The sequence below is a fragment of the Aphis gossypii genome, chromosome X (genome assembly GCF_020184175.1).
Source record: "Aphis gossypii isolate Hap1 chromosome X, ASM2018417v2, whole genome shotgun sequence".
Classification (NCBI taxonomy): Eukaryota; Metazoa; Arthropoda; class Insecta; order Hemiptera; family Aphididae; genus Aphis; species Aphis gossypii.
In genome coordinates, this window is record NC_065533.1 from 11,716,583 (window position 1) to 11,733,309 (window position 16,727).

The 16,727-nt window shown below is 28.6% G+C and overlaps 1 protein-coding gene across 2 annotated transcripts in view; it reads left to right on the forward strand.

The window, feature by feature from the left end:
* LOC114130002 (galactosylgalactosylxylosylprotein 3-beta-glucuronosyltransferase S-like) overlaps positions 1-16,727 on the forward strand; it is a 42,395-nt gene that overhangs the window by 5,691 nt on the left and 19,977 nt on the right. The window contains exon 1 of one of the 2 annotated variants that reach the window (XM_027994879.2): positions 15,155-15,585. The exons of the other annotated variant lie outside the window; for it this stretch is intronic. The gene's annotated coding sequence lies outside the window, so the exon portion shown is untranslated. Of the gene's footprint in view, positions 1-15,154; positions 15,586-16,727 lie in introns of those variants that run through there. 2 annotated transcript variants of the gene reach the window in all.

Sequence of the window (16,727 nt, forward strand, 5' to 3'; positions counted from 1 at the left end):
ATTCAATATTTAGTAAGGGTTATTTTGGTTGTGTATTATTCTACAGGTCTTTTGTGATTTTAATTATTGGCAATTTATAATTTTTCTAAACATCAAGTCTAACTTAGGCATAAACTCATTAGAGGTGATATAAATAATGTAAGAAGTCAATTTTTTTTAAAAATAAAATGAAAATAAAGTAGTTTAATAATAATAATAATAATTAAATAACAAGGAAATAAATGTTATGTTTATTTGATTAATTAATAAGATTTTCAAAGTGTTCCCCACCTGACTGCAAACAAGCTTGAGCTCTAAATGAAACACTTTGTGTAGTCCTTTGCATTTCAGCATGCTTTTGTCGTATTTCTTCTGCTGCTATCACCTCTAATGAGTTTATGCCTAAGTTAGACTTGATGTTTAGAAAAATTATAAATTGCCAATAATTAAAATCACAAAATACCTGTAATGTTTAGCTGCGTATAACTTTGCGATTATGAAAGATATGAAAACCAAACTTATAAGGTATTCATGGTATTATTTTGTAGAATAATACACAACCAAAATAACCCATACTAAATATTGAATTATTTTGAGTAATACGAGATTTATTTTTAAAAATTCCAACTTTTAATAAAAAAATTTAATTTTTTCAATTTAATAATAATAATTTACATGAGTTTGGTTTAATTGCGTATGTTGGTTGAAAGGACAATTAAATAGCTTTGAAACAAAAAAAAAATTATGTTAAAATGTTGAAAAGTTTCGGAGAAACATAAAAAAATCCGTGGTAGTTTTTGTTTGGTTTAAAAAAACTTAAGTTGCCCATAACTCAAAAAAAAAAGAGTTAGACCCCCACTTTAAAGGTTATTTCTTCGTCATTTTAGGTATACTTTCATATGATGGCGGCCGGTCACTTCACCCCGGGACACTGTATATTATTAGTTGTACAATGTATCAATATGAACAAAAAATTAAATATAGTGTTTATAGTCATAAACTTGAATCAACATCTTTAAAAATTATAAAATAATTATCATGAATCATCATTGATTCCATACGAGTATACCCCTACATTTTTTAGATATATTTTTCCATGATTTCTGAACTATATTATCCTCAATATAGTATATAATAACTTATAAACTATTCGTTTAAATTTCAGTTTTGATGATGCATTAACATAATAGAAAAAGCCTAAATTTAAATAATTTCTCAATAAATAAATAACATTTTGCCAAGTCAGTGACTCTGTAATCTATATACCTATAGATAAAAATACGAGATTTATTTACTAGACGAGATTTGGTGACGCAGCTATGAATTATTTTTGTATATTATACTCAATTACTTAGACACAGAATACAGTTGTTATATTAAACAGTTAATTTCGTGAACATTTTTTCGCTATCTGATACAGTTATTAAAGTAAACACACATTGACACATTCTTTGAGTATTTTATAATGATATGCAGTGTTATCGAAAATCATATATATTATATATACCTATATATATATTAATATCTCTTAATATTATAGTAATTATTATTGTTGTTGTGCACTATTATTACGAGATGTAAATTGTGTTTTTAGTAATTCGTGAAAACGTTAGGAAATATGTATTATTATGTGTAAATATAATAAATACAATGTTCCTATAATTTCTATAATATGTATATCTGGAAACTTCTGAAATCGTTGGAGTCTGCCATCTTAATGAATACTGTGCTAAAAAGTTTTTTTTTATAATCGTTGACATATTATAATAATTTATAATAATAATAAGTGAGAACATCGGAAATTCGATTGCATTTCATTATACCATAAACGAGCTTGCTAAGTTTGTATACGTATCAGCTTTTATCACTATTATTGTAATAATTTAATTTTTGTAATTTGATTATTATATTGAAATAATGATATTGATTTTGCTGAAATAAATAAATAAATAAATTATGGCAGTAATATTTGGTAAAAGCTAAATGTCATAGATTTAAACATGTAGGTTTACATATTGTAAACCTAACTTAACCTACTATAGGTACCTTTATAATGTCGTCTGGTCTACGAACTTTCACCTATTGTCAGTGGCGACGAACACGCACTTCATGTACCTAGTTCAATTAAACTGCTCTAACAATTGGATAGGTGGGTGGATAAAATAATAGAACACTGCTAAGTAATAAGTCAATAAGAAAATATAACAATACTTTCTTGTATGATCTATGATGTTTATATTTTACATCAGAAATTTAATATTGCATCATAATAATAGTTATATTTTTTTCAATAATAATTGTAATTGCAATTTATAAAAATATTTAATATATAACATTTAATAGAACTTATTACTACCTTTTGAACTGGGGTGATTTATCAAACATCTGAAGGGTCTAGTCTAAGTCCCACACAAGGCAAAACCTTATTCTCCTATTTGTACCAATAATATAAATTAAATATAAAGGTATAAATATATTATATGTAGTAACATGTAAGTACTAAGTATATATATATATGCGTATTTCTCAATAGGACTTGAAAGTGTTTATACGAACATATATTACGGCGTACCTACTTATATTTTACATTGCAGTCTTCTCTGCTATAATTTAAAACAGATATTTAAGATATTCTTACAAAAACTTAGGTTGTTAATATATTCTTACAGCATATTCTCTCTCAGTTCTTATTTTTTGTAAATACCGTATATTTGTGCGTATTATTTTATGCGTGTACAAAAAAAATAATTATGCTCAGAAAATTAAATACATTATGTAATTATTATGAAATAGGTAAGTAAATTAATTAAATGATTATCATTAATTATCAGTCTCAAAGTTATTTCTTAATTTATTATTCCAATACCCTCTTTAGTTTGAAATATTTATAAATTAATTGCGTGTTATTGCATAGCGATATAGATTATGCCATTGATTGTAAATACTAGAATTTATAATTTATGATTGTATGTTTATAATTATCGTGATTTTAAATTAATAACAACATATTATTATTATAATCTGATAATCATTATACTATTACAGACCCGATTTGAAAAATTGTTAAAATCGTATACAAATTATATAAATTGTACAAATATTATGAAGATTAAAAAGAATTAAACTTTTGCCAAAATTTTTTTTTTTGGAATTTTTACAGCACGGAACCAAACATTTTTTCTTCTAGTGAACTTTGTACATCGTAACACGGTGTGTACTTCAACCAATTTATTATTTACCAATCTGCACATATCTGCTGCACACAACGCAAATTTTCATAATACATATTTTATATGACATATGTGCATATATATAGCATATATTATATGGATCGTATATTATTATATCCGGTTGGCGCGACTCGGTTCTGTCGTCGGGTATACGCCCATCCCGGCCACTGCACATTAATAGTGTATTTATAACGATAATATGCTTGTACGGGTATATATAATAATATTATCCGTAGCCGACCTGACGCGAATAAAATGAATAAAATCTGAAAACTCTAGTCATATACGCACCCGTTGCGGTACCTATAATATAGACTATCCTCGTGCACTCCTGCGCCTGTGTGTGCATGTGGGTATGTGCGTGCACGTGGGTATGTTGTGTGTGTGTGTAGTGTTAGTGTGCGGCTGGCGCATCCTGCGTTCAAGCGTACGATGGGTCATTATTTCGTTACGCAAGCAAAATATAGGCACGTATATTATGGTTGAACTGCTCGTACCGTTATACACTATATTATATAGTATACAACATAATAATGGTCGTAGGTACTTATCGTGTACTAATTACTACAACATTATTATAACAACTATAATATTATAATGATATATAGGTACCTATAGTGAGTATGACTGCAATTAACGGGAAAAGCGAAAAATGTTTTATGGCATTTTGATCATTTTATAAAACGTTTTGTCAGTTTATTCTGATTCTATTCAGTGTCCACTTGTTATTCGATTTTCGTTTTGTCGTAAAAATCCGTTCTAAATTTTAAATACTAATTAACATTATTCCCCGAGATTTAAATGCGTTTGTTTTATTTCGTGTTTACTATACACTACTATTTATTTCTACTAAAATTATAACCTTAAGAATATATATTACGCGTAATGTGAAAAATAAATAACATGACCATGATTTTTAATTGACGATTCCTGTAGCACATATTTTTTTCTGTAGGTTTATGCATCAACTCAGTTTAGTATTTTATCTATCTCGTAAATAGACTAAATAAGAATAGTATTTACAATGGGGTCCTTATCTTTTGGGGTTCATAAAAATGTGTGAAAAAATAAATCATAATCAATAGTATAATGTACATAATAACACGTTGGTAGTATAATATATATTTCAATAATGGTAGGTGCAACTCAAATGAGTAAAGTTTACCTTATGACCAATCCGATATCAACTCAGATGTAACAAAAGCATAAGAATCCAAAAAAATAACAAAAATACGACACGATTTATCACAGAAATACGTGTAACGTGGCCGTATTTAATTATTTTTCATATGCAGAAATAAATTATTAAACAATTTTAAAGAATATTTTTGAAATAAATCAAATTTCGTACATTTTGGAATAGGTATCGCATGTCTACAGAATCGTCAAGTAAACGATAAATACGATACAACGATTGATAGTTGTGTTTAAGTTATACTTTAGGATAACAATGAAACAATCCGATTTGACATCGAACAGTATATTACTAGTTTTACTCAAAAACCACAAAAAACCTACCTCGTGAGTGTACCGATAATAAATAATACTAGTACAAATTAATCGGAGTTTTCCATGAGACGCGTCGATATGTATTAAGTGGCGAAAATATTGACAACGTTGCTTGAAATGAGTATATTTTTCTGTGCTCAATCGGATTGTTAAAATATATATGGAACACGCTCTAACGGGTATTGCCGTAATAATATATATTATACAGTGTAATTTGTAAAATTGCAAAGACAGAGCCGTTGTCGTGACATTTGCCATCCGGTTCTTTTAAACATATTTAAGTCCGCCATTGCGACTAGAACACTATTATATAGGTTCACAAATTCTGTATCGTTTTATAATTTTTTATCCATTACTTACACCCTATACACCTATAATACTTGTAGGACTGCATTAAACATCATATACGGGCGTTTCGTAGTTGTATACTTGTTTCGTTTTACATTGTTGTCGTTGCTGCATTATTTCATTATAATTTATAGTACATCTTGGATAGGTATAGCCTATAGGAACACTCGTCGCACACTATCCGCAAACACGCCAGAGGCCATTAATGACTAAAACACTATGCCACAGTCACCAGGCCATGCGCCGTCCTATTATATTATATTAAAGTCCTCTGGATATTGTTATAATATACGGTCTCGCGCGAAATCGTGTTTGCGCTGGTTTAAGTGTGTGTGTGTGTGTCGATTTTTTTTTTATTTATATACATATACATAATCAAACGACGAGCGATTGTTTTAAAAAATTGTTGTGTTTTCCATTTCATCATCAACCGGTACTACAATATATAATAATAATAATAATTTAATTCAACGACGATGATAATGCACACGTGTGTATACACTATACACTATACATATTAATTAACGGTCGCACACAGTAACCATCCATTATAGTATTAACTATTAGTAAAATGTTATTATAACGATATACAGCATGTCGTCAGCACTGTGATATTGTTTATCGTTTCCAAGAGTTGACTAAAGCTATACATATAAAATATATTAATTGTAATAATAGAAATAATTAACAGTAATATAATAAGTACATAATAGTTAACACTAGGTAGCTATACTATAATACGATCGAGTTAAAATTATTTTATCTTTTCTATCGATTTTTGTTTTGTTTCAGTTTAAATTTATAAAACAAATATAATTAAAGTGGTTAATTTCACGATTTTCTAATTCTTCATTCTGGACGTATTTTTGACGTAAACACAAAAAAACTGGTGAGAGATTCAATGAATGTCTAAAATGCGACGTACATCCAATGTCGTTAGATTGATGATAATCATCTTGATGTATTGTCCAGAATTAAGAAAGAAAACCACGATTAGAAAACATAGGTATAATCATTGTAAATGTAGGGGGATTAAATTTGTTGTTTTTTAAATAAATTTGTAATAATTTGTAGGTATATGTATATCATTTTTAAACTAATATAACTATAGCCTATAATAGAAATATAATCTGTATAGCCAATGCAGGTAACTCATTAAATAAACAAACAAAAAACTTACTGTTTCCGTGAGCCAAAACTAAATTTATAAGTGAGTCATCCTTAACAACCAATAAAGGTTGACAAAAAAAGCTAACAATCTTCAGATTATTAAGGAATCTATTGATATACAGTTTATTGAAAACGGTCTACAGTAGTTTTTGAGTTTATAGAGGATAAACAAAATAATGAATTGACGTGTTTTTATTGGTAAATCTCATATAGACAATGGTGAATAACATATTATGTACAAAGGACATTTAAATATACATTTAACTGCGATACGATATATTGTGCACAATGACCACAATCAAAGTGGTAAAAATTGAATGGATTATTAAAAGTGAACAAGGTATTACAAAATGTATTTCTACATACACAATTAAACATAATTTACGAAAACAAGTATTATTTTATTTTTAAAAATTGAAAATAATTTAAATCTTATTAATTAAAAAAAATAAGAAAACTGTAGTTTTAATAATTAAGACTAGGTATATAAACTTGATTTTTAGTATTATACATTTCAATTTTCATATTTAAAATACTAAAAAATTAATAACTTTTGTAAGTAAATGAAATGTAATTATTCAGGTAATTGAGGACTGTTAGTTTTAATTTACTCAAGTTACTTTTTAAAGTAAATCGTAATCTATAATACCCAAACATCTCTCTTTATTATACATGTATTATATTATATGCACCTACTAGCTATAATAAAATAAACGCTGTAAAATTGTTTTTCATTTACAGAATCGAATGTTCTCGTGTCATAGAATATTGATAATAATAAAAGTTAGTAATGATGACGCAACGAATTATGCAAGTCATATTAATGTAACAATGTATATATACTATACAGTGATAATAATTTAAGAAAACAGTAAAAAGTCCAGCAAAATAACTTTTAATTTCACACTGGTTTATATTACACTTATTAATTTTGAAACATTCAATTTGTTAAATGTATTAACATTTTTTCCACGTATGTATAGTAAAAACATTGCTCTCCTAGCTTATTTTAGTTCAAATTTAAATCGTATGATTTTTTTTAAAAAATTTCCTATAATTTAATCACTTTTTCCGTCATAAAAGTTGATTGGTTTGAAATTGAGTGAGCAATATTATACGAATCAGTATAGGTAGAAATCATATGAAATATTTAGTTTTGATGAAAAAAATAATAAAATAAAACATTATAAACTTCACATTTATGACGAAAAATTTTTGTTGTCTTAAGACCAACGACTTAACGTATAGAAAGTTAGTATATTTAAGACCTAGCTATTATTTTAGCATTTAGCTATTTAGATGTATCGCAAAATAATTGAAAATATTATCTAGATTAATCTTTTAACGTGGTAAATGACTAGGTAATACTTTAGCAATTCATGGCTTAAAATGTTAGTATTACCTAATAATATATTTAAAATTAATAAACGCCCAATCCTTACAATTATCAATAATCGATCAGTACATCTCCAATCGTAAAAGTACTTCAGTACACAAACAAATATCGTTCCGTGTTTAATATTTATAGTGAAATTTATTTTAAAAGTGTTTATTATTTTATTATAAAATTATGGGTGTATGATATTTATACTGACGTGAATTTCAAATAAAATATTTCATACTCTATAAGCGAAACATAATACGTTTCAGTAAAAGGACTGTAAAAAATTTGATCGATTCCACTACACATGTCTTGGATTTTGAAGGGCGTAAGTTTTTAAACATAGGTATTGCCGCTTGCACCGAATACGATCGTGGCGTCGGTGGATACGATGGAGAAAATTTCGGTATTGTGATACGACTTCCTTCCTCTAAGCGACATGTCGATATAAGATATGAGCTGTTAAATCGAATATTCTCGGTTGCGGATGATATCCTATCCATAGTACCAGAGGTATACCCATCATCCTCATTATTAGCACCTCTGCAGAAACATTGTACAAATTCAGTCAATTGGATTACACACATCGTAGATCATGTATTAAACAAGCACAATAAAATTAACTTATTAAATCGACTTAACGTTTGATTCCCATCGAATTCCCATCATTTATATAAAGTCTGATTTTCAACGAGCGGCGGGGTAGATCGTTCGACATAACATTTCAGCTCATCCTCATCGCTGACGACTATTGATCGTGGAAGGAACACTTCGATGATTTCATCACGCCCCTCGTCGATGGTACACTTCACAGTCCTCTCGTACTGCGTTGAACTTGGTAACTTTACAGAATATAATATACAACTATGATGTGATCAATAAAATCTTTTATCGAGATGTCTTAAAAACAAAATTACTATACTTACGAAAACAGTTTATTAATTACGGGGTTCAATATATAAATTACATACATCCTTTAACACAATTAAAATCATCAATTGAACATATTAAAGAATTTAAACCTAATCAAAATTATCGATTGTCACATTTATATAATTCCAATATGTTAATCGAAATTCAAAGATTATTACATCTGAATAAAAGTATGGTATTTAAATTTTGCAAAACGTTAGTAACATCATCATTAACTATGTTATGCGATATTAATTTAATTGAAAATTTGATTGATGATAATTTTCAAGAAAAAGGTCGTATATATGAGGTTATTAATCGATGTACATGTTGCTCATTTTATCATGATATCATTTATACTGAAAACTCTGTAAAAGATTTAAAATTCCGTTATCCATTATCTATTCAACAATGTGAACATATTATTGGGGCATGGCCGGGCCATTTTTTTCAAATCTTTTACAGAGTTTTCAGTATAAATGATATCATGATAAAATGAGCAACATGTACATCGATTAATAACCTCATATATACGACCTTTTTCTTGAAAATTATCATCAATCAAATTTTCAATTAAATTAATATCGCATAACATAGTTAATGATGATGTTACTAACGTTTTGCAAAATTTAAATACCATACTTTTATTCAGATGTAATAATCTTTGAATTTCGATTAACATATTGGAATTATATAAATGTGACAATCGATAATTTTGATTAGGTTTAAATTCTTTAATATGTTCAGTTGATAATTTTAATTGTGTTAAAGGATGTATGTAATTTATATATTGAACCCCGTAATTAATAAACTGTTTTCGTAAGTATAGTAATTTTGTTTTTAAGACATCTCGATAAAAGATTTTATTGATCACATCATAGTTGTATATTATATCCTGTAAAGTTACCAAGTTCAACGCAGTACGAGAGGACTGTGAAGTGTACCATCGACGAGGGGCGTGATGAAATCATCGAAGTGTTCCTTCCACGATCAATAGTCGTCAGCGATGAGGATGAGCTGAAATGTTATGTCGAACGATCTACCTAACCGCTCGTTGAAAACCAGACTTTATATAAATGATGGGAATTCGATGGGAATCAAACGTTAAGTCGATTTAATAAGTTAATTTTATTGTGCTTGTTTAATACATGATCTACGATATGTGTAATCCAATTGACTGAATTTGTACAATGTTTCTGCAGAGGTGCTAATAATGAGGATGATGGGTATAGCTCTGGTACTATGGATAGGATATCATCCACAACCGAGAATATTCGATTTAACAGCTCATATCTTATATCGACATGTCGCTTAGAGGAAGGAAGTCGTATCACAATACCGAAATTTTCTCCATCGTATCCACCGACGCCACGATCGTATTCGGTGCAAGCGACAATACCTATGTTTAAAAACTTACGCCCTTCAAAATCCAAGACATGTGTAGTGGAATCGATCAAATTTTTTACAGTCCTTTTACTGAAACGTATTATGTTTCGCTTATAGAGTATGAAATATTTTATTTGAAATTCACGTCAGTATAAATATCATACACCCATAATTTTATAATAAAATAATAAACACTTTTAAAATAAATTTCACTATAAATATTAAAACACGGAACGATATTTGTTTGTGTACTGAAGTACTTTTACGATTGGAGATGTACTGATCGATTATTGATAATTGTAAGGATTGGGCGTTTATTAATTTTAAATATATTATTAGGTAATACTAACATTTTAAGCCATGAATTGCTAAAGTATTACCTAGTCATTTACCACGTTAAAAGATTAATCTAGATAATATTTTCAATTATTTTGCGATACATCTAAATAGCTAAATGCTAAAATAATAGCTAGGTCTTAAATATACTAACTTTCTATACGTTAAGTCGTTGGTCTTAAGACAACAAAAATTTTTCGTCATAAATGTGAAGTTTATAATGTTTTATTTTATTATTTTTTTCATCAAAACTAAATATTTCATATGATTTCTACCTATACTGATTCGTATAATTGCTCACTCAATTTCAAACCAATCAACTTTTATGACGGAAAAAGTGATTAAATTATAGGAAACTTTTTAAAAAAAATCATACGATTTAAATTTGAACTAAAATAAGCTAGGAGAGCAATGTTTTTACTATACATACGTGAAAAAAATGTTAATACATTTAACAAATTGAATGTTTCAAAATTAATAAGTGTAATATAAACCAGTGTGAAATTAAAAGTTATTTTGCTGGACTTTTTACTGTTTTCTTAAATTAATTCTATTTTTGTGATTCTAATATTTTGCCATAATACGTAAAATGTGTGCTGTTATAAAAAAAGCTAAACATAAATAAGTTTGTTTACATAATACTTAATATGATTTAGTATTGTTTTCAGAGTTTTTAGAGAAATTGGGTGTTGTGATAAAAGAATCTCCACATAGTTGTTGTAGGTGAGAAGTTAGTTTTTTTTTTATATAATATACGTGTATATACGTACTATATCATTATAGTATATACCTGTTTACACAAAGCCTGCGGCCGTGATAGGACATGATGTCCCTTGACTTTTCATTTATAATAATGATTTACAATTAAATACTACATTATTGTAATATTACTGTATATACGACAGTCATTTTATAAGCGTGCGCCCGTCATCGGTTGAACGTCGTCGATTTTCATTTATCATCGTCGCCTCGTCATCGCAATAATAATAATAATATATTACGAAAATCCGCTGTTTTGTATTGCTGCGGTGTGTATGCCCATAATATAAATTATTTTAGCGTTTAAAATGTAGTCGATTAACATAATTAAGGTCTACTCATTTGGTTCCTATATTATTATTTACTCGTAATATACTTGTACTTATAGGAGATATGTGTACAATTCATACCAGGTACACCCGGCATGGATTAATATTCGTAGTTTGCTTTTATTATTATTACGATTTTAGACTGAGATATTTTTAAATTTTTGTACAGTCGTATAGAATAGTTCCTGTACGGCTGCACACTATCATGAGAGTTATCATCAACGGACTAATTATAATAACAGTGTTAAATTTTAAGCTATTTTTTTTTTCGTAAAGTATGTTATCATAATGAAAATTACATATTTTCAAGACATTTTTATTAACAGTAGCTATCAAGTATCAACGAGTTAATTTTTACCTCAATTATAATAAACATTAACACGATGTAACTATTCATTTTTTATATGACTTTAAGGTCGGAAAAGAATTTCTATAGTATAACACGGAAAAACTGTTTTTAATCTATTAATAATAAAAATTGAAAAAAAAACATTTTTTTTTTTTTGTTGGCATATTACCTGCGTTTTTTATAATTTAAATCTGGTAAACTTTTTGGCTCATGATTGTAATTGTAGTCTATAGATAAACTTTAATGCATAAAGAATATAATAGGCATATAACTAGAAATGCTAGAATATTATAACTAATAAAAACTATAGTATTATAATAAAAAATAAAAATAATATTTTTCCTCTTCTCTATATTGTATATATAGGTAACCTTTTTCCAAAATAATAATTTTGGATTAAACAAATTAAATTATAATTATTATTAAATGAAATTATTTAATACGAATTTTTACGAGTAAATTTTAAGTACTCTACTGCAACAAGACACCAATTTAACGTGTACAATTAATTTTCGATTTGTTTGATAGCTGATGAACTACTCATGTGAATAATCAATATTTTTAGAATTTTTTCGTTTGCATGTCGATTAGACGGGTTGGTTGAAATACCATTTTAGATGGAACACAGCCCGGACGAGATATAGAAATAGCATCGTATCCGTGTATCCTTGTATTTTTATTTTTTGACGTATAAAGATCAAAAGTAAAATATTAAAGTCAATATTTTTATTTTTCACGTTTACTTTTTATTTTTGTGAAAGCGAGTATTTTCACGAATAATAATGGTTTTTGTTTTTGATTAAATTGTATGCAAATGAAACTTGTTATTTTTACTTTGACCTAACCTATTGCGCACCGTTTTTTTTTTTTTTTACTGATCCAAGTGTAACATGACAAATTTGAGATCATCAGATTCAATTATATACTGTTATCATTGATATTAAAGCAAATTCATTTATTATTCAAATTATTTAAAGCATAAATTCTTGCCTAAAATCAAAGAATTAAAATTACTCCGTAGTTCAGAAAATGGAATCTTTAAATTACTCTCAAATTCAAAAAGGATTGTTCAATCATTCCGTAGAATTTCTAAACATTAATTTTAAAGCAAAATTATAAACATAAAATTAACATATAACATAAAGGACGATCAATTTTATTTTATTTAACTGCTACAACTAGGTATAGTATATAAACGACTTAACTAATTTAGAAATAAACGTAAAACATTGGGGAGCCCTGCGCGACTATATCGACGACGATATTTTTCGATGATTTTTTCATACGATAGTTATCGTCTTATATTCTTATATGATAAAAAATAAAAAAACCATATGTTTCTAGTTTAGACTTAACACGTAAAATAGTTTAATACGTTTCGGACCATCAGTATTCGATCATATTACGTCGATAAGTAATTTATATATAAATCGTTATAAGTGATTTGTGGTCGTGATTTAATAATGTATATAAGAAATTAAAATTACCTATACATTTTATAAATGAAAATATGTACGCCACGGATGGTTTTTGAGTGATTCCTATATTTGAACATTATACCCTTTTTATGTACTCAGATTAGTACAATTGTTCAACATAAATAGGTATAAGTGCAAGATTCGACCTTTTCAACTAACCGTGCTTTAATATATAATAATATATATAATATATTAATTTAATTTACACTGATAAGTGATAGCGACATTTTTTAGTATTTGCCTTCACAAGTTTTATTATTAGATTGATTTAATAAAACAGGCAATGTGTATAATGTTCAATTATATTGCGTACATTTTTTAACTTTTGTACCATACGTCATAAACAAAAAGTCGATTAAAAATTGCTTAATGTAAATCACTATACCTATACCCATATGCATGTGTATATCGATTGTTAATTTCTTACGAAAATTGAACGAATCATGTATTATTTTATATTTATTAATATTAGTGTATCGATCTGATAACCGATATTAGCTGGTTTCATTTAAAAACAATTATCAAAAATACAATAGCCTTTTATATACGAGTATTGTTAAACGTTCTACACAACGCTATTCGATGATTCTTCGGACCGGGTAGTACGTCACAACATGGTTTGTTATTATTTGTTATTGTTGTAATTGTAGGTATGCCATAATTTGATGATAATATAATATTATGTAATTCGTACATCAAATTGTTTATTGATTATTGATACAATAAAATAACAGTATTCAGTGTGTCGCGATTTCTTTCTAAACAAATGCCGCGGACGATGTTCCAAAATCGTATTACGAGAACAGGTAATAAGGGCACAAATTCAAATTACACGTTTTAGACAAAATATTTACGTTTTTGCATAATAGGTGCCGCTGTTTAAGTGTTATTGAAAATTAATAATCACACAACTCAGTCTTATGATGGAAATCAATGTTATATACATAGTAATTTATATAAATAATAATAATTAGATCAGTAAGTTGTTCAGTAACTTTAATAATATCGTAATTTAAGTATTTAAATACTCGTATCTATATAAGTAAATAATTTTGATTAATTAATGTATCGATAATTTAATATTCCACTATTGCATATTTTGTTTTAAATTATTTTTCGACGTATCTATTATCTATCCGTATATAATATATATAACGATGGAGCTCTATATATATATTATATGCTCAGTGAGAAAATACTGATTATAATAATATGTTCTTACTTGGCACACTGCATATCTAGAGCATTGCCCGGGCATTTCTCAGAACGACCAATTTCCTACTCGGCTTATAATGCGTATGCACACATGTACACATAATATTATTATGTATCGAATTAAAATATTTTTCTGTCGCGATTGTTAAGTTTAATAATACGCGCGATATAATAGGTATATCACGTGTGTTATGCACTCGCACAGGTATCATTATATAGTATATTACACACAATATACGGCTTAAAGACGCGTATCCCAGAATCGCGGCATAGACGAGCGCTAAAGCATATCGGGCTGGACCACCACCGCGTGATATATATATATACGTATAGGCTAGTCGTACAGCTCTTCTGACGGCGCTGCAGCAGAGATCCGACTCCCCACCTCGGCCCGTCGCGGCTTCTCGTCCGCGACAACATAGTACATAATAGTAATAATACGCTCGCCGCGTATTACAATGTCCCCCGTGCACATATTTATTCTATCTATAAAGTAGGTAAAAAACCACTACTCGCACCTCTGTCTTTCCATCTCTTATTTATCACTCACTCCTCTCTCTTCGTTTATTTTTTTTTTTATCCTCCCGAGCCGTCATCGCCGCCGGTACACGCGCGGCACAGTCTCCGGCAGCCGCGCCGCCGTTTGCTCTCTCTCTCCCTGTATACGCGCATAGATGAGACGCGATGGTTTATTTTTAGACCCGCGCCATCGCCGGCTCGCACCGGAGCCGCACTCGGATAGACAGCGGCGCAGCAGACGGTTATTATAATATCATAGCTGCTAGTGCGATATACACGCGAGACGAGCGCACACACGCGTCACACACACCGTCCGGACATCTCCGGCGGAGGCGTTCGAGTCACCTGCCGTATAGTATAGTTATATCGAACGACAACAACTGCAGTATAATAATAATATACATTGCACGCCAACGCCGCAGGACGTCCGCGACCCGCGAAGACGACGGAAGTATTGAAATCAAATTTTCGTAAAAGTTTCAGTCCGTATAATTACATAGTATTCTAAAATCGCCACGCCGGCTCCTGTCTGCAGCATATTGTATTACACGGCATGTGATGTATTACAGTGTGTACGGAACCACGCGCAAGCTCGAAAACACCGACGCGAACTCCGCGCGCTACTTGCAGCCACCGTTTTCAGCGTTTTATCGTCGAAAATATTATAACGGAATTCGATCACACGGTAAACAGCAATATGCATAAATATACATATAATATGTAATGTGTGTGCACAGTAGAAATCGTTTAAAATTACACTGGTTGAAGTGACATACCTAGATTAATGACCTATCACTAAAAGTCCAGTTTTACATTGTGTTCATTTTTATTGGTTGTTATATATCGTTCTTATAACCTGTAGGATACGGATGTATAATGACTTGAATTTTGACAAATATTTCGTTTATAATCATGTTATTCTCAACAGTGGCTGATGAAAACGATAATTTCCAATGTAAATAATCAGTGTAAAATAAATTTTGAAAAAATAGAAATCAATATACGTCATTTTTATTTAAAAAAATAACATGTTATAAACTAAAAAAAAAATCAGATTTTTTCAATACCTAATACATACTAATTACTATTTACTAAAAATATATTTTACTTTCTAATTTTACATAATTAGAGTTAACATTTTATAAATAAAATAAAATATAATACTGTATATTGTTTACTAATAACTTTTTTAAACGTTGGTTACTATGACCTATGTTTCCTGCAACATCATAACACGATTTCTACTGTGTATATATAATATACTCGTCATATATATTAATAGGTACTCGTACGACAATATGCTATCTGAAAAAATAGAAGTATTTACTAAATTATTCATTATATTATTTATATCAAATTGTATCATTCTTGAGTATTATATTTTATTACTTTATAATTACAGTTGTCAGTCTGTGAGTGTGAATCATGTGGATTAAACGTGGTGGAGATATGTGTATGTTCGTTTTTTAAAAACATGTGATAGTATATAATGAGCAAATATATACTAAAATTAAAAACGAAATAGTTTGTGATTGTGAATTAAAAAAGTTCTTAGTAGAAAATGAGATTCAAAAGGAAAAAATATTCAAAAAAAGTATATTTACGATCTAGGCACTTTATTAAAAAAAGGTGGCAAACATTTCATTCAATACACAAAAACAAAATTCTTTTTTCTTTTTGTTTAAGGATATACAAATGGAAAGTGTAATACTAATAATTATCTGAATTAGAGCGATATTATAGAACTTATCTGATATTGGGTACTTTAAATAAAGGCAATGCAAATCGAGATGTTTAAAAAAGACTAACTGAAGTCGATTAACAAAA